General features: G+C 36.9%; 1 protein-coding gene across 1 annotated transcript in view; it reads left to right on the top strand.

Moving 5' to 3' along the window:
* DDAH1 (dimethylarginine dimethylaminohydrolase 1) overlaps nt 1-19,731 on the top strand; it is a 216,637-nt gene that overhangs the window by 47,767 nt on the left and 149,139 nt on the right. The gene's annotated exons all lie outside the window — the stretch shown is intronic.

Genomic DNA, 19,731 nt, shown 5'->3' on the forward strand with positions numbered 1-19,731 from the left:
AGCCTGGAGTCAGGAAGACTTATCTTTGTGAGTTCAAATATGACCTCAGATATTTACTGTCTGTGTGACTCTGGAGAAGTCATTTGACCCTGTTTGCATTAGTTTCCTCATCTATAAACTGTGCTCGAGAGGAAGATGTCAAACCACTCCAGTATATGCCAAGAAATTAAACAAGACTGAAAAGAACTAAACAACAACAAAATGAAAAATTTAATCATTTTTTTCATGAGTAATTCCTAATTGTTTTCCCACAACAATTGAATCAATGAAGTAGCATTAGTGTGTCTGGATATAAAAATAAACCTATTGAATGAGAACTTATGACCTATGCTAAGTGTTGAGAATTTTTAAGAAGTTCATAGTTTGATTGGAGGGGCAATACCTACAACAGTTCAACAGGAAGTCAGTCTGAAAGGTCTGGAAATCCTTTGAGGGCAGTGGCAGGTTGGGTGGCAAAGCCCCTGGAACCTTTATAGATGGTTTAGATGTATAGGTGTATAGATGGTTTCATAGAAGGGCAGATGTTAAGAGCTGGAAGTTTTCAATTTTAGTGAAAGGATTGTAAAAAATCCATTGTGATGGAGAAAGGAATGGAAAGAGGAAAGAAGGAAGGGAGGGAAGGAAAGAGTAAAGAAATAAGAATTTTTTTCTTCCATCCAGTTATAGATTGTGTGAGCTAGAAGGGACCTTAGTGACCATCTTGTCCAACTCATTCAAGAAAGGAATTGTCTTTACAACTCAACTGGCAACTGGTCATCTATCAGTCTTTTGAAAAAAATACTATATTTGAATTTTTTTATTTATTTGACAGAAAAATATAGTCAATTGTAAAGTGTAACAATCATGAAGAATTTTAAAATTAACCTGCTATTGTTCATTGGATAAGTGGCTAGAACTGCCAAGAAAGCTAATTATGGTCTATGGTGAGCTGAACTCTGCATTGATTTTTAAAATGAATACAGTATCAAGAAAGGAAAAAAAAACACTTTTTCAACCACTGCCAGCTTTCCTGAGCCAATCTTTTCAGACATTCTTTTATGAGACTATAAATATACATATAGATATTGAAGGAGTATTGCTTATGCCTCAAAGAATCAGCATTGGGCAGAATAAAGGTATGAAAATTCACTTAATCAGTAAATAAAGGGGTGTCTGATGGGGGATGAATGTTGAATTACAAAAAACAAAAGATATCCTCATTTGTTTCTTCAGCTCTTTAGAATGAGCTATCTTGTATATGATTCTAAAGGAAACATAGTTCCTAGCCTGAGCAGTTGCTATATAGACATGTTCTCTTCCATTTCTAACACTTTCAAGCATATCTTTAAAAAAACAAGAGGATGTTGGAATATATGACAAGGTTCTTCATTTCCTAAGAGAAATGGAAAAGCTGCTTCTTAGCATATCACTCACAGCCTTCTTGGGTTTAGCTTAGGACTCAGTGAAATTCAATTCAGTATGTTTATGAAGCATCTACTGTGTGACAGCCTCTGGGCTAGGAACCTGGGGATATAAAGAGAAAAAATGACAGTCTCCTAACATTATGGAGATTACAGTCTGGAAGGAGGAAAAGACACATGCGCGCGCGCACACACACACACACATACACAAGTAAATGCTAGAGTATGTTTAAATGTGCATGGAATGGTCATTTAAAATGGCATCCAATATTTGGGCAAGGAAAAGTCACATTCAGATGGGAGTGAGGTATTCAAGTCAGAAATCACTGGTGAGGTGGCCCCTAAGGTGTGTACCTTGAAAGAAAGGGATCCCAGTAAGTCAAAATAGGAGAAGAATACATTTTAGTAAGGAAGAGGCATGGACATGGTGAAGAGGGCAGGATGAGATTGATGACAGTTATCATAGAATCACAGATTAGGAACTGGAAGGAATCTCAGAGACCACCTCTACCATCTTCTTATTTTAAAAATAAGAAACAAGGCTCATGGGGTTGATTTGCCCAGTCATCCATTATTGTCACAGGATGGATTTCAACTCTGGTCCTCTGACACCCAAGAGCATTCTGTTTCACTGAGCTGCCTCATTCTTGGTCCTTTCAACAGGTCTTTAAATTACTTGGTTTTAAGTGTCATCACTATGCAGGTCACCCACTTTTGATACACTTTAGCTTGTTGATGTTTGGATCAAAACATGGCACCCCGAACCGAACACAATACTCCTAATGTGATCTGACCTGAGTAGAGAATGCCAGGACTATAACCTCCATTGTTTGGGACACTGCACTTCTACCAGTGCAATCCAAGGTCACATTAGGAATTTTTTTTTTGTTTTTGTTTTGGTCTGCCATGTCATATGGCTAACATTGAACTCACAGTCTACTTACTGTGACAGATCTTTTCGACATAAGCTTCTGTGTAACCACAAAACCATACCTGAGCCCCACTAAAGGACTTTAGATTTGTCCTTATTAAATTTCATCTTTTTAGACTTGGCTCATTGTTCCAGTCTGTCTAGGTCTTTAGAGATCACCATCTTGTCATCTGATGTATTAGATGTCACTCCCAGATTTGTGCACTCTTCAAACTCGATAAGTATGTGATCTGTTTCTTCATGTGAGACATTTGAAAATGTTGATGAGAGCAGAGCCAATGACAGACCAAGCAATACTCTGTCCAATAAATCAGTCTTCTTTGAGGCTAACTAGACTCAAAGTTCTGCCTGGTTCTGATTCAACTGATAATGAACCCACTAGTTTGTGCTATTGCCTAGTCCATTCCTGTCACTCTTGTCCAAAGAGCATTGGAAAAGATTGTCAAATAAATACCTTTCTGAAATCCAGAACTTTTGGATTAGGGCTCTCAGCTTCCCCCTACCAAACCCCTGGTCTAGTCCATGATCCAAGGGGTAGAGATAGGGCATTTGGTATAGGGAACTCCATATTAAGGAAACTAGGTTGGTTATTTTCTCTGCAACTTATACTTGTAGAAAATTGCTCTGTACCAATTAGTTAAATGACTTGCCAAGGCTCATACAGTACAACCTATGCATCAAAAACAGAACTTGAACCCAATCCATGCTTATGTGGTTCTCAATTTGTTTTTATTTAACTAAAAACTTAGCAGTGAAAAACAAGCAAAAGAAGTTAACCAAAATTGCTGAGTAACATTTAAATTATTTTAGTTATTTTAGACATAAAGTAATTTTTTGATTATTTTCTTTAACTCTGATCTTTATCCATTCAGTCTCATTCACTTTTTCCAATTTTAGTTATTGAATACTAAATTCCTGTAGGTCTTTCAGAATTTCTCTGTATTCCACATACCTATTGGTGGTTTTAAATGTACTAAAATATTCCCTTACGTGAAAGTGCTACAATGTAATTTATTTCCCTGTTTCTAAACATTTAGGCTATTTCTAGATTTTTGGTTTATATTCTTTAAATTAAATATAATGCTGCTATGAAAACCTTTTCATAGATAGGGATTTTTTGGTTGTTGTGTTTGGTAACATTTTCATAGTTTTTTTTTTTCCTAACAACAGAATCATTGAGGCAAAGGGAATGCAGTTTTGCTATTTTTGTACTGTATGGCAAAATTGCCAATATTCCCCAAATATCCTGCATGTTGGCAATTCTACCAGTAGTGTAAAAATGTATGTGTTTTTCCATCATCTCATCAGGATATAGTTTTAATTATTTTTGCCTATTTGATAAAGTTAGTTACAAAATTACTTTAATTCAATCTCTTTATTAATAGTAAGGTGAAGCAATCTTTTAAGTCATTATTCATGATCTGTGTTTCTTTTATTGAAAATTCTTTGAGGTGGTACTAAATTTAATACCTCTGCAAATCCTTATCTAAATTTTCATTGGAACTAAACTAAATACAGCCTCACCCAGGGAAATGAAATCCAGTGGGGCACTGGACCTCTGACTTATACTCCTTGTTGAACTCCCAGGAGAAGAGAAATAGATCATTTTGTAATCCAGACTACAGTAAACAAACAAGCCTGTTGTTGTGTTGGTCTGGAATTACTTGTCTGCAGTTTTTATATGCTACAGGAAGTTGCTGGGGTACAGACCATTCCTGACACCTTATCAGATATCGTTTCGCTGACCCTAGCAACTCCCTCATACTTGTTGGTAAGTATTCATCTCCAATCAAACCTTTGCCATGTAGCAACACCCCTCTCAATAAGATTAACTCCAAAAGATTCCTGTGAATAAAACAATGGAGTTGGATGTGGGGGAAGAGGTGGCAAATTCTTTTGGTTTCTTCTAATAAAATCCTGGTAATCATTCCAGATGGAAGGTGACATTAAACTGATACCCAGCGGTGTGCGATGCTGATTATTACATAGACTTGCAACTAGAATAGCAGCCTGATATTAATAGGAAAGGGAAACCTGGGGCAGGGTTTGGTGCCAGTGAATGGAAGGGTGGGATCATAGCACACTACCATATACTACATTAATTTAAAAACTCAGCATTAGATAAGACACTTGAGACTTGCAGAAATGGAGGTTTCTGATGGAATCCAGTGTTTCTACAATGTGTGGCAGAGACCAGAGGACATAAGGAAATTATGAGCTGGTAAAAAGAGGAGAATACTTTGCTTCTTTCTGTGTTCGCTCTCCTGCTCACTCTCTGTCCTTAATTCTTGGAGAGGATAATATTCCTATTATGTTTGTTTGTTTGTTTGTTTGTTTTCTAGGAGCAGTCAACAGCAGGTGGTCACATAAATACATAAAATCTAGAGATTATCTGTCAGAACATAGGTGGCTATTCCGGGATATCCCTTTGTGATATCCCTTTGAGATAACTCTATGGGGCTTGTCACTGCATGAGAATTTCTCACCTATCTTTTTATATATATATAGCCTTTGTAGCTATAAAGGTCTTACAGGAGTCCAAGTTGCCATATGAACCACTTGGAATAGAAACTCAAAACATACTAAGGGCTGTAACTAACTAGCTTGCCTCATCTACAGTCTCCTCCAGTTACAAGTCTGGGTTAGGCCACCCCTGCCTCCCCAGGCAAATATTTCAAAAAAGGACTCTTTAGCAAATGGCTTCATTACAAAATAAACAGATTTGCAATTCTGAACCTTCCTAGTTCCACATTGTTTTCTTTCTGTAGCACTGTCATTAGGTTAGGGAATTCCCAGTGAGAAAACTTCCTCTACCAGTATAGATCATCATGGTCGTTCTGCAACTTAGACTCAGAAAGCTGACTGGAGAACTTAGGGAGTTCCTTATTCAAGTGACCTAGCCAGTAAGTGCCAGAAGCAGAACTTAAAGCCAGATTTTCTTCACTCCTATTCCATGGTACCAATTTTTCTTCTTAGCTCCAGTTTATTCTCTCTTTAAAAAATTATTAATGGCATAAAGTCACAAAACTACTTTAAAAAGCATATAGAGTGCTCGTCTCAGATCTAAGAAGTATTGCATTCAAGTTCTGCCCCTGAAATATTGGCAGTGTGAACCTAGATGAATCACTTAACCTCTAAGACAGCTAGCTAAGGCTGTAAGGTCCAGAGAAGATGTCAACCTGCAGTGGTAGAAGGAGCTTCCTCATCTGTGAATTGCCTATCTCAATATAATCACAGGTCTGTTCCCTATGTAGTTTATGCAAAAAAAAACACATCTCTGTTCATCTCCTACATTTTCCTCAGTGTCCCCATACATTATACTATAGCAAAGAGAAACATTTATTCAGAGACATACCTGTCCACATATATGATGTTGAGTATCCCTAGACATCAGATTTCTGGGTTCAGTGTTTATTATTGCATTTATTTGGAATTGAGTTGTCTTTCTGTGTTTGGTTGGTTTTTTTCCTTAATTTACATTAGGATCATCATTGTATATATTGTTCTATATCAATTTCCCTGTATTTTTCTGTACCTTTTCTGTTTTCTTCATTGCTAACTCATGGTTAACAAAGTACCTGAACTTTGGCAAAGGGTACACTGAGATAGCTTAGGTTTTTGTACCTGCAATGGGTGTGATATATTCTCTAGAGATGGTAGCTTTACCCTCAGCAGATGCTGAATGGCCACTTCTCAGTATGTTGAAGAGGGAATTCCCCTTCAGGCATAGGTTGATGATTTCTAAGTAGTATCAGTTAATGAGGCAGAATTTCTTTTAATATGTAGAAGACTTACTATTCCAATGGCTTGTTCTCTCTGGACTTATGCCTTATAGAACCTAATTGATCCTTCCTTAAAGGAAAAAGTCTGAATCCATCTTGAATTCAAATTTCCATTATTTTTGTATCCTACAAAGAAGAGAGATGAGAAATGGAGAAAATAAAGGCTTGTGAGGATGGAATTCCATTCCCTTTAAAAGGATCTTCCATTGTATTCAAAAACACTAGAAGTAGACCTGGTTTTATTTTTCTTTAAGATGGAACATGCTAGCCACCAATGGAGAATTAGTGACAACCTTTTGCTATTTTAAATATGATCTAAAATAACAGAAGGGGAAAGATCAATGCCATAAATGTATTTAAATGTATCATTTGGGAATGGGCATTAGTGTCCCAGACTGGGTGGTATAATCTTCATATGTGTGTATATGTTATATGTGTGTGAATGCCGGTGCATATATGATTATGAAAAGCAAGGGGAATGCAACTTCTTAACTTAGTTTTATAGAGCTTCCAGTGAAACAGGAATATATTCACTGGTTTTATGTTTGTTTGATGTTTCTTGCCTGGGAAATTCATTCTCTGTGGCTTTCTTGATTTCAAACTGAGACAGTGTAGCTTTTATTTATCTACCAGCAGAAATATGAGCAACTTGACAGCTTGACTAGCCACAGAACCTGGGGGACCATAAAGGCGGGTCAGTCAAGGTAACATACTTAAGGAAAAACTGAGTCATCAGCGAGAAGATATTTTATAGGGGTGGTCCAGGGAGGAGATAGGGAGAGATCAGAATTCAAGAGAAGTCTGCCCAGATAGAAGAAAAATGGACTGCATTGCAAAAGTAGCAATCCTGAGACATCTGTTTCAACGTGGAAGAATTTCAAGATATAATATAGCTCCCATCTCATGCTGGGGTATAGCTTGATATATTGCCTGGGGATTAGCTGCAAAGAAATGCTTATTTTTAAAAGGATATTTTGCAATCATGACATTTGAAATACTGAAGACTGTTTAGCAAAGCATAAGTAAATGTGTCAGTATAAAAGTTTATTATTTCCTATGAGCAGATTGTAACAACAGATTGGATTCTGTGATCACCTGAACGATTGATTATATGACTGGTAAATGGGTTTATATCTCTTTTTATATGTGTTTTTCCATTTCCTGGTATTGGTAAACTTGTTCAGGACAGAGATGAAATTTTGGAGCCTTATAGATGTTTGTGGTAAGTTATTTCCCAGGAATGAAAACCCCTTTAGAGCCCATTTCTGCTTAAGCTTCCTTGGGAAGGAAGTAATTTTTTATGCCACCATGTCTCACACGGAGTAGGCACTTTGTAGCTTTGTTACCTTTTTTGTACCTTTGTTTAATCAACAAAGGGGTCCCCATTTTACATGGGGGGAAATGATAGAAGACAAACTGGAAACAGATTTCAACTTCAATTGACTGTTTTTTACCTTCTGATGCTATTGCTTCCATACATTGATAGATATTACTGTTGATCATACAGAATTTTTTCATATACTTTTTATATTTCTTCAAAGAGTGTTTGTATGTATGTGTGTGCTAGTATGTGTGCACTCATGTGTGCATGTATGTACATATGCCAGCCAAAATAGACTGGAGATGGTGGCTTCTCCCTCACTGTTTGCCTTTAAACAGAGGCCAAATGGTCACTCCTCAGTGTATTAAAGAAGGAATTCCTTCTTAGATATGGACTGACTATAAAAGTCCATCCCTTCCATAACTCTGAAATTCTGTGACCTGTAAGATTGATTTTGGGATCTTGTTCATTCAGGCCAAACAAACCAAATAACACAGAAATCACATCATGACTAGAGTTAGTATCAGATTTTGACACTTGAGAGCATCACCCATGCACATCATCACCATCTTTCCAGTGTTATTGTCTTTCTAAGGGAAAATTACCCTGTTCAAAATATTTTGTGACCTTCTTTTACATCCAAAACAGAACGGCTTTTATTTGACAAGACCTCCTGCCTCAACAGGACCTTTTGCTCATGTAGTTTTCCTGATGCCTCGTAGGATACTATAACATAGGAGGTGCAGCTGAGGGCTGGACTAAAATTTGGACCAAATTTGAATCTTTGAATCTTCTACCTTTAACACTGGACCTCACTGTTGCTCTGCATGGACACCTTCTTATCCATCCCCATCCTTTAGCTACTGAACTGATTGCCTAAGAACAAACCTACTTCTACAACCCCAACTGTCCAATTCCTCAGCCCCATTCACTTCAACTCTCCCTCTCCCAACAATGTCCTACTCTACATCTTCTCACCTTTATACCATGCCCCCTGGAATGCCTGAACCATAATTAACAAACTGCCTCTTAGCTGTCACCACTTCATCATTTGTTTCTTCCATTTTCTGAGTCTCACTAAGACCTGGCTTCTTCCTGATGACATCACATCCCTGAGCTCCTTTTCTAGGACTAATTACACATTTACTCATATCACCTATTAACAGATTTCTTGATCTTCCTAGAGGAGACAGAACCCTCCTTGTTTCCCATTGCTACTTTTAGACTTTCCCTCTACCACCATCCATCAACAACAACTTCTTTGAAATTTATGCAATTTAAATTTATCATCCAATCCAGATTCTGGAAGCCATTTTCTACTGATTCTCAGGATATTCTTCTTCCTTTCTCATTGGGTTCAGTGCCAGATTCCCTATCTCTTTCTCCTTCTCCCCTGTTATCTTTCAACTCCTGTCCTTATTCTAAGTGATTTCAGCTTAAATGTTGATGCTCTCTCAGATCCTTCCCAGTTCCTCAATCTGCTCAGTTTCCAAGACCTACTGTTTCACTTTATCTCTGCCATATACAGAGATGGTCATCATTCTTGTTCCTGTTATCTCCCACGAGTGTTCTACTTTCATGTTCAATAGCTCTAAATTTCCTTTCTCCAATCATAATTGTTGGTCTTTCTATATCTCCTTGTTCCCTGCTTTTCCTAGTTCCTGCTTTTTCCATACTTTGACCTCAAATCCCTCTATGCCTTAGCACTATACTGTCCCCGCCCATCATCTCCTCTCTGAATATACTCTTCTCCTTTCCTAATTTTAATTTATTAGTGAGTGTGTTCAACTCGATATTATCCTGTGCTTTTCAATTTTTGTTCCCCTGTCCTATCACTGACCACATCTTGCCAAACCCCAACTCTCAAATAATTCTATTACCCACCATCTTCATGCCTTTATACATTACTACTAGACAGAACATGAGGAAATCACAAAACTGTTGACTAACTACACTCCAAATTTATTCTGGTGAATCTTAATTGGGACCATCACTGCAACAAGCCAGTCTTCCCTAATTGATTCACTCTCGTACTCACTATAGATGAGGATCTTATATTGCTGGAAAAGTCTGAAACCATTTGTAATGATCTTTCTTCTGATTTCCTCACTTCAAATTTCTTTGACATCATTTCCTATTATCCCTCTTTTTCAAAATTAATAGATTACTTTAACTAAAGAGATGAATAGAATTTTAGAAAAGTGAGATTTGATAAGCCTATGGATAAAACTGAATGGGAATGGAAATACCATTTTCCCAGCAGTATATGGAACCTTCCTATTATCTCTTCCTTCATTCCAGGCAACTATGTAGCACAGTGGATAGACTGCTGGACCTAGACTCAGAAATATCTGAGTTCAAATCCTACCTCAAACACTTGCTAGTTATGTGATCATAGGCAATTCACTTAACCTCTCTTTGCCTCAGTTTTCTCATCCATAAAGGGTATAAAAATAACACCTACCTCTCAGGGTTGTTGTGAAAGAATGGGTAGTGATTAAAAAAAGGAAAATACTTTCAGAATATTCTCATAGAATCTCAGAACTTGAATATACCTCCTAATATGGGAGTTTGTTACCTTTTTATGTGTCAAAGACCTCTTTTGCAGTCTGGTGAAGGGTAAGCCTTACTTCTCAAAATGTTTATTGCCTATATTCATAATTGAAGGAGATGATAAATCTCAGTTGAAATATAGTGAAAATTAAGGTGTGATTTTTCTTGTCTAAATGTACAGGTCCTGGGTTAAGAGCTTCTGAGCTAGATTCTTTAGGCCAATTTGAACCTGAAAAAGAATGCCCTCTATAACATTCCCAACTCTAGCCTTTGCTTAAAGACTTACTATGAAGGGGAACCTACCCAAAGAAGCTCACTACATTGGGAGAGAGTTCTGCCTGTTAAGAATTTTTTCCCCTTAAATAAAGTTTCATTCTACCATTTTGTAGCTTTCTCTGTCCTTTGTAGCATAGGAGGAATTTGATAACCTATGACCTCTATTTAATGGCTTCCTAGATACTTAAAGGCAGATATCAGATGCCTCCTAAGTCTTCTTCAGGTTGTTTTAAAGATTATAAGTAAATGAAGAGTACACTGATTTCCTTGCTCTAACTATTAGTAATTTAAATTCTATGGAAAACAAGAAGGAGGTGATCCCATGCCAGCTGCCAAATAAGGACATGGGAACTAAAGCAGAACAGATCACTTTAATCTAGAAAGTTGTCTAAAGTTAAGAAAACCCTGGATGGACAGGCTCATTAGAAAGGAGTACCTGACTCAGATCCTTTAGATCTGATAGTCTTTGGAGGATTAGGCTACATATTTGGGGGATCATCAGAACTTTAGGAGGGCCCCTTTTGGATGTGTGTTGGACAGAAAAATGGAGAAATACTGCTTATCAGGTTGCCCAGTAAGGTTAATATTTCGGGGATTTTGGATAGGAGGCTTATGTTGTAAACATAGTGTACCCCAAAAGCTTATATAGCATATGTTACTGCAGAACCCTGAAATCCTGACATATTCCCCCTCAAAAAAGGACCCTCAGATGAAGTCTTGCCAACTATAATGATTTATGTTGTACAAAAGAGCTGTGTTTCCTATTTATCAATTAGTTCCTAATTTAGCATAAATTGTTTGTCCTCAGGCTGGTATCTGAGGGAGATGTTAATCAGCTGACCCAAATAGCAGAAACCCCTCCTAGCCATGGGGCGTCCAAGGGTTGACCAACTTTCTTAGACAGAGACTGTTACTGACTAACCAAAAAAACTTGAACATTTCATAAATAGAGTACTGAAATTCGTGGAAATGTGACACATTCCCTTTTTTGTGTGTGGTTTTTGCCATAAATTATGTACCATCATTTTTTTAAGATCACAACGTTCCTTCATTCCAGAGAAATTTAATAGTCCTTGACTTTCTGTTCCTGTAAATTACAAACCCCACATGTGTCAAATTATGAAATGAAAACCATATAAAACTAAAGTTTCTAAAATAATATCTTGACTTTATTGCTTTATCAACATTTGTTTTAATGAGAACAGAACAAAATATAATTAATATTGTCCGTTTTATTCTAAAAAGAAGGCACATTTGTTGCCATGGATTCAGGGGGTAAATTCCCAAAAAGGGGGGGAATGCTTTTTTTTTTTTGACTTTTTGGTCATACTGTTCCATGTCCTAAGCTAAGTCCTTTGGTGAGTTAAACCTGTATTTTCCCCCTTTGTTCTTGGATCTTATCTGCCTGAAACAGGAGAGGCTCCAATAACAAATAGGATTCAGAGAGATGAGCCTGCCATTCAAGTCTTTGATTCCTAAGTTTTCAAAGAGCTTTATGGATTTGCTCAGATGACTTCTACCCTGATCAAACTCTTTGAAAACTTATCTAAACATTACCTATGGACTTTCTTCAAATCAACCACTGGATTAACTCATTAGAAGTCCTGTAAGGACTCTGTATATTTTTTGCTAATGATCAACAAAATAGCACTGTTTTAAAAATTATCCAGCGTACATCATCACCATCATACCCAGCATTTATGGCACTTAAAGCTTTGCAAAGTGCTTTACAAATCTTACCTCATTTTATCCTCACAACAACACTGGGAGAAAGCTACTACTATTATTATCCCCATTTTTCAGATCAGGAAACGAGAGAGAGAGAGAGAGAGAGAGAGAGAGAAAGAGAGAGAGAGAGAGAGAGAGAGAGAGAGAGAGAGAGAGAGAGAGAGAGAGAGAGAGAATTAATTTTCATTTTTAATAACCAATAAAAGACCATTCCTTCAATGTCCTCTCTTGACTTTTAGAAGTACTAAAGGAGGTTACCTCTGACTAGGAGTTAAAAATATGGGAATGGCATGACTGAGTTCCTTCATATATAACCCACTTAACTTTTAACAATGCAGATTTTCCCAAAATTATTATAGACTAAATAGCCATCACCAAAGGCAAATAATCAAACATATGAGGAGAATATTATATAAACCATTAATATTTAGTAGAGCCGAATGGATAAACATAACAAAACAAAAATGTGTTTCTTCTTTGTCCAAGTCCTTCTGAAATTCCTCTACCTCAGGATTTTTCATATATATTTATATGTCTAAATAAATAAATATATATACACACATGTAAAAAATTACATGGCACAATGGGTAGAGAGATTAGATGAGATAAAGCATTTAAGATTTACTTTGGTAGGGAAGCTAGGTGACTCAATTGGATGAGAGAGCCAGGCCTGTTTCAGAAGGACCTATGTTCATATCTGACATTACACACTTCCTAGCTGCATAAACCTGGGCAGATTACTTAATTCCAGTTGTATCTAGCCTTACTGCTCTTCTGCCTTAGAACCAATAAGTAGCATCTATTCTAAGATAGAAGGTAAGAGTTAAAAAAAAAAAAGATTTTCTTTGTGACAGATACTCAGGTAAACTGGGAATACAAATACAATAAAAAGATGGCTCCTGCCCTCAAAAAGCTTATATTCTAATGGGGAAAGACAAAACATAAAAGAGAGTTGAAAGATTAGGGGAAGTTACCCATATTGGGGCAAGGTGAAAAAGTAGCCCATAGAGTCATGGAGGCTCTAAGGGTCAACTCAGACCAATGGGAGAAAAAAGCCACGTGGGTGGAGACATTTCTAGTATGAGAAAGCTGTTAGGTTTGGAAGGTTTGGATATTGGAAAGTGGTCCAGAGAGTCAGAAGCCCTTTGGGGTTAGAGAAATAACCTAGGAGGCAGGAAAATCTGATGACACTTGAAGATATTTCTTTCTATAGTAGGATAGCTAACTGGGGCATTTCTATCTATGGGGTAACTAGGTGGTACAGTGGATAAAGCATTGGATTTGGATCTGGAAGACTTATCTTCCCAAGTTCAAATCTGACTTCAGACACTTAATAGCTGGGCAAGTCACTTAACCCTGTTTGCTTCAGTTTCCTCATCTATAAAATGAACTGGAGAAGGAAATGACAAACCAATCCAATATCCCTGCCAAGAAAACCCCAAGCTGAATAATGAAGAGTTGGACATGACTAAAAAACAACTAAACAATGAACATCTTTCTGTGCTGATAAGACAACATTGGTCCAGAGAGATAGAGATAGTCTCAAAGTGAGGAAGTCTTGAGTTCAAGTCCTACATCTAATTCATTCTGACTGTGTGAGTATGAGCAAGTTGTTTTTATCTCTCAGTTCTCTCAGAGAAAGTGCAGATGGGTTGAAGTCATTTCCAAATGAAGAATGAAATCCCAGGTCCAGTCTCCATCCCTATGTATGTGTAAATAAGTATCCACATACATATACACAGATATATGGTGAGAAATTCTTAATATATATTTAGTTATTATTCTGTTGGTTTTTCTTTGTAGCACTCCATTTGGTTCTTTTCCTTCTTTCTTCAACTTCATATTTATTGTTTTTTGGGAGGCACCATAATATTCCTACAGAGAAGCCATGGGGCACAGTAGATAGAGGACTGATCTTAGAGTCAAAAAGGCAGGTTCACATTCTACCTCTTACATATATCAATTGCATGAGCACCAGAATTTCTGTTTATCTTTCCAGGGCCCCCAGAGATCTCTTTAAAACTATGGTACAGAAGAGTTGCTGATCTCCAATAGTGAAGAGAGTTTCCATACTAGAAATTCCATATATTTCTGAAACCATAGATTCTCTCTCTCTCTTCTCCCCCCACCTAATTTTGTTACGTTAAGGGGTTAGGGGAAGGGAAGATAAAGGAATAAACATTTATATAGCAGTCAAGTATTGCCACAGCCTGTGTTAAAGTAAGTGCTTTTCAAATATCTCATTTGAGCCTTGAAACAATCCTAGAAAGTAGGTGCTGTTTTTATCCCCATTTTACAGTGAGGAAACCAAGGTAAGCAGGGTCAAGTGAATTGCTCAGGGTCACACAGCTGGTTATGACTTCAGGTCTTCCTGAATCCAGGACCATTGCTGTGTCTAGTGTACCACCCAGCTGCCTCTATATTATTTTTTCAATCACACTCCAGTCATTAAACACATAGGTTATTTCCAGTGGAGTGTTACCAAAAAAAAAAGGGTAATTTTGGATATGAGGTTTTTTTTTTCCTTTTTACAATATTTTAGGAATAATTAGGAATTGTTCCCTTTTCACACAAGGACTTTTGATGCAACATGCTAGCAGTGACAGCCTGGCACATAATTAGGGGATTATGACATGAAAATGAAATAAATAAGAATTTGTTTGTTCTTTAAGTGAATCTCTGAGGACCTTCATAGCACCATAAACATATTGAATGTGTCACAGTTAGTTATTTTACTTTTTATGCCTCAGTATCTCTCTTTTGAAAAATGAGGGGATTGGAGTAGATGACCTGAGGACCCTTCCAGCTTCAAATCCAGTTGTATTCTATAGATAAGAAGGAAAAGATGAAATAAAAATGAAAATTTCAACTTAGGGGAACACAGCTTGGGAATTTTCAATAGAAAGTTACTGAAAAGGAGGCTATTTAGAATTGATATATAGATTCACATATCAGACTCTGGGGGACATTCAAGATTTGGATAAACTATAGCTCCTACCTTAATGGAATTTTTTATTATAATGGGGGATGACATAAACATGCTACTATAGTGTACAATATTACATGATAAACACATAAGAAGGTTGCAAAATGAAGCTGTAGGGTAGAAGTGAGGGAAAAATTCATTACCCAAAAGAATCAGGGAGAAGATAGCATTTGATTTGGGTCTCAAGAATGATGAGGAAAAATGAGGATGTCATGGCAATCACTGGGAGCAGTTTCAGGAAGAACATTAAGGTTTAAAAAGACAAGGGATATATTTGTGGGCCAGAGAATAGCCCAGTTTGCCTGGAGCACAGAGTATGGAGGAACTCAATATGAGAAAAGAAGGGCAGATTGTAAAATATGAAGAGTCTTTGACGTTTACTGAAGGAGCAGGAATTGCTACTTAAGGTTATATTCAGAGGAGTGATATGCATAAAGAAAATTATTCTAGCAGTGATTTGAGAGATGGTTTTGAATGGGAGAAGAGTGTAGATGAAAAGGAGCCCTTATCAAAAGATGCTGCCCTCATCCAGGAAGGTGGTAATGAGGACTTATGCTAGGGTAGTGGCAATGGGAATAGAGGGAGAGGACATTAGGGAAAGGTGTTCAACAGGTAGAATGTATAGAGCTTCATAACTAGTTGGATATAGTCGATAGTTAATAATAAACATCTATTAAACACCTATGGTGTGCCAGGCATTGTGCCAAGTGCTGGGGATACAAAGAGATGAGGAAGAGGGAAAAGTAAAAAATACCTTCAAAGTTGTGCTTCTGACAGTTTCCCCTAACTTGTCTGTGGACTACGTATAAATTTTAATGGCAACCCTTTACTTAAGGCAACTAGGTCAAATATAAACAAAATCAGCCTTTGGACAATGCTTTTAAGGAACATTTAAAACATGTTTGCAAATTATAGTATTGATATTGAATATAGCAGTATTGTCTGCCATCTGCAGCATCCTTGGTGAGACGCTAGCCAAAGTAGTGAGATTAGGTGAAAATATGATTCTCTGTAGGTCCTTTGATAGGTGGAAAAAGGTTTTAAGAACCCTAACACTGCTATGCCTCTCCATTTGTGAAATGGGGAGTCAAGCTGTCTTTCAGTAGCCTGATTTGATTAGTCTTGCTCATGAAAGCCTTGTTTGTTTTAACTTTTTTTTTTCAAAAATGAGTGGAATCTTCTGTTGACCACTTTCTAAAATAGTGGGCATGAATTCTTGATAAAAGATCCTATCATGGCTAATGTTTTGGAAGGTGTGGTTGTAGTGGAGGAGGAGATGGAGAGGTTTGGAGAGGGGGAGGGGGGAGGGAGGAACAACAAAATTCCTAGAACTCAAGCATAGTTGGAATTTTTTCTATCCCTGTCAATTCCATCCATTTGACTGGCAGCCAGGTTCCACTTCACTAGCTCTCACAAGGGAAAAAAAAGCAGATTGTTTTAAGCCTCTACCATCAGGAATCTGTACCTTGGCACCAAGTCTGTCTCCTGGCTGCACGTTACTCTACACTGAGCCTTCCAATATAGACACTTTGGTTGCTAGAACTTCATATTTTTGACCACAGGATTACTTTACTCAGTTGCATTTTTAGCTCTGTAATCTGAGCATTTCACAGAAGGCACTTCTTCCCCACTGAATTCCTCTTTTCAAAATAGTGACTCTTGTGGCATCCTCTCTGTAGGAACCCTACCTCCTCTTCAAGCTATTGAGTAAGAAGGATTTGATAGTGTTAGGAAAACACCACCTTCATGATTTTATCTGTCCACACAGTCTTCTTTTAAAAAACAAAAGCAAAAAACCTTTACCTTTTATCTTAGAATCAGTACTAAGTGTCAGTTCCAAGGCAGAAGGAGTGTCAATGATAGGCAATGGGATTAAGTGATTTGCCCAGGGTCACACAGCCAGGAAGTGTCTGAAGACATATTTGAACTCAGGACCTCCCATCTCAAGGCTTTTCTCTATCCACTGAACCACCTAACTTTCACCATGTTCTCACAGGCTTAAGATTCCTTTTACATCCCACTCTCCAACAGAAATTATTTCTGTCAGTGGGGTTTTGTGCTATGTGTAGTTTTAGAGTGTGTTCTTAATAAAGAACAATAGCCTTGCAGACCATTATATTAATAATACAACGCTTTGTAAGAGATCTCCCTCCATTCTCTCCACGACTAAAAGAAAAATCCTTCCTAAAGACCATCTATAATGACATAGAGAGCTTTATAAGAAATTTTTTTTGAAATAATAAAATGTTGGAAGGCAGCTAGGTGGCTCAGTGGATAGAAAGCCAGATCCTAAAGATGGAGGTCCTGAGTTCAAATCTGGCCTCTGACACTTCCTAGCCATGTGATTCTGGGCAAGTCACTTAATACCCATTGCTACTCTTTCAACTTGGAACCAATACACAGTATTCTAATATGTAAGGTAAGGGTTTAAAAAAATATAAAGGAAATTCTGTTTCTTGAAACACTATTTCTTGAATTTGAGCAAATAGTGATTAGATTAGAGCAATTTGGAACTATGCCCCCAAAGCTATAAAACTCTTCATACTCTTTGACCCCATGATACTGTTGCTAAGTCTGTACTCCAAAGAGTTTAAAGAAAGAAGAAAAAGGTCCATAAGTTCAAAAATATTTATAGCAGCTCTTTTTGTGATAGCAAAAAATTGGAAACAGGAGGGATGCCCATCATTTAGGAAATGGCCAAATAGGTTGTGGTATATGAATGTGGTAGAATTCTATTATTATGCTTTAAGAAATGATGAATGAGAGGGTTTCAGAAAAACCTGAGAAGATTTGTGTGAAGTGATGTAAAATAAAGTGAGCACAACCAGAACAACTTATATAACAGCAATATTTTAATGGTAATCAACTCTGAAAAGTACTTGTGATCAACACAATGACCAATCACAGTTCCAAGGACTCATAATGAAACATGCTATCCACTTCCAGAAAGAGAGTGGATGGACTCAGTGTTCTCCTTATTTTATTTATTTATTTGTTTATTTTTTTATTCAGTCCCTCCCTCCCCTCTCCACATCACAGAAGGAATCATTTGGAAATATATATAATGCCTTTCATGTTTCCACTTCTCAGTTCATCCTCTGGATGTGAACATTCAGAAGTTATTCTTCAAATATTAAATCTGTAGCTTTAAATAATGTTCTCTTAGTCCTACTCATTTCACCCTTCATTATCTTAAATAGTTCTTTCCAAGTTTGCTTTAAAAGTAACATTTTCATCCTTTCTTAGGGCATAGTATTATTCCATCACAATCATAAATTCACAGTTTGTTTAGCCATTCCCTAATGGATGGACATTCCCTCAATTTCCGCAAGTAGAGTTGCTATAAATATTTGGAACATATAGGTTCTTTCCCTTTTTCCTCTAATCTCCTTAGGAAATATACTGCTTGGGCATAAGGGTATACATAGTTTTATAGCTCTCTAGATGTGATTCCAAACTGCTCTCCAAAATGATTAGATCAATTCACAATTCCACCTACAGTGTATTAGTGTTCCTACTTTTCCTACATTCCTTCCAACATTTACTATTTTGCCCATTTCTAATTTTAGCCAATTCAAATGTGTTTTCATTTGCATTTCCCTAATCAGTAGTGATTTAGAGCATTTTTATGTCCTTATATGAAACATATAGATGCTTTGATTTCTTCATCCAAAAAATATCTGTTTGTATCTTTTGCCCATTTATCAATTGGGAGCATATGTTCTTTTTCCTTTTCCCACTTTTTCTTGGAATATTACTAATATGAGAATTTATCTTACATATTTATAAATATTTGTAATAGGTTTTATTTTCCTGCCTTCTCAATGAGTGGGTGAGGGAGGAGAGAGAATTTGAAACTGAAAATAAAATTGAATTCCCCAAAAATTTTAATACAGTAAATAATTAAATTAAAAATTAGAACATCTGTCCATCTCCAGTCTGCATCACCCCTCCCATCTACTTGATTTTTCAAATATTACTTATGGAATTATGTGAAGTTATATTGTCATGGATAGTAGCTTAGCAATCACATTTACCAGATCACAGTTCCCTAGGTTGTATTTTGTTTGGACCAGGCCTCTACTAAATGACAAATGAAGTACATCCTAATTGTAGTTCAGTTTTTTAACCTGTGGTCCATGGATCCCTTAGAGATCAATGGACAGATTGCAGAGGGTCAATGAACTTGGGTGGAAAAAATTTACTTATTTTCACGGACTTCTAACATATGTTCAGTGTTTCCTTCCATTTAATTTTTAATGTTTTTCTGAGAAGGAAAGGAGTCTCTACACTTTTCCAAACTGCCAGAGGAATTCATGATCAAAAAATGTTTTAAAGCCCTGCTCAGAATCTGTGATGATCATTTATCTTGCTCCTAAATGTTTTCTTAATCAATGTTTTCTCCCTCCCTTTCCATTTTTAGCTTTAAAAGCTAAATCTCTGAGTAAAACCTACTTTGAAGATCTTTATAAAATTTATCACAGAAACTCCAAGTTAGACAGAACTTGAGATGCCATACACTGTATTCCTTACATAAAGAAGCATCCCTCCACACCACAATGGACAAGTGATCATCGAACTTTGTCTTGAAGACTTCCTATGAAAGGAAACCCTCTACCTCCCTAGAGAACCCTAGAATTTGTATAGGATTCAATTTCATCAGTCTCATTCTTTGAATATCTCGAAGGGTTAGCACATTTGTCCTTACTGTAAAGCTATATCTGACTCAATTATACCTGTTACTGATTATTCCT

Source organism: Monodelphis domestica, chromosome 2 (genome assembly GCF_027887165.1).
Source record: "Monodelphis domestica isolate mMonDom1 chromosome 2, mMonDom1.pri, whole genome shotgun sequence".
In the NCBI taxonomy this organism is placed as follows: domain Eukaryota; kingdom Metazoa; phylum Chordata; class Mammalia; order Didelphimorphia; family Didelphidae; genus Monodelphis; species Monodelphis domestica.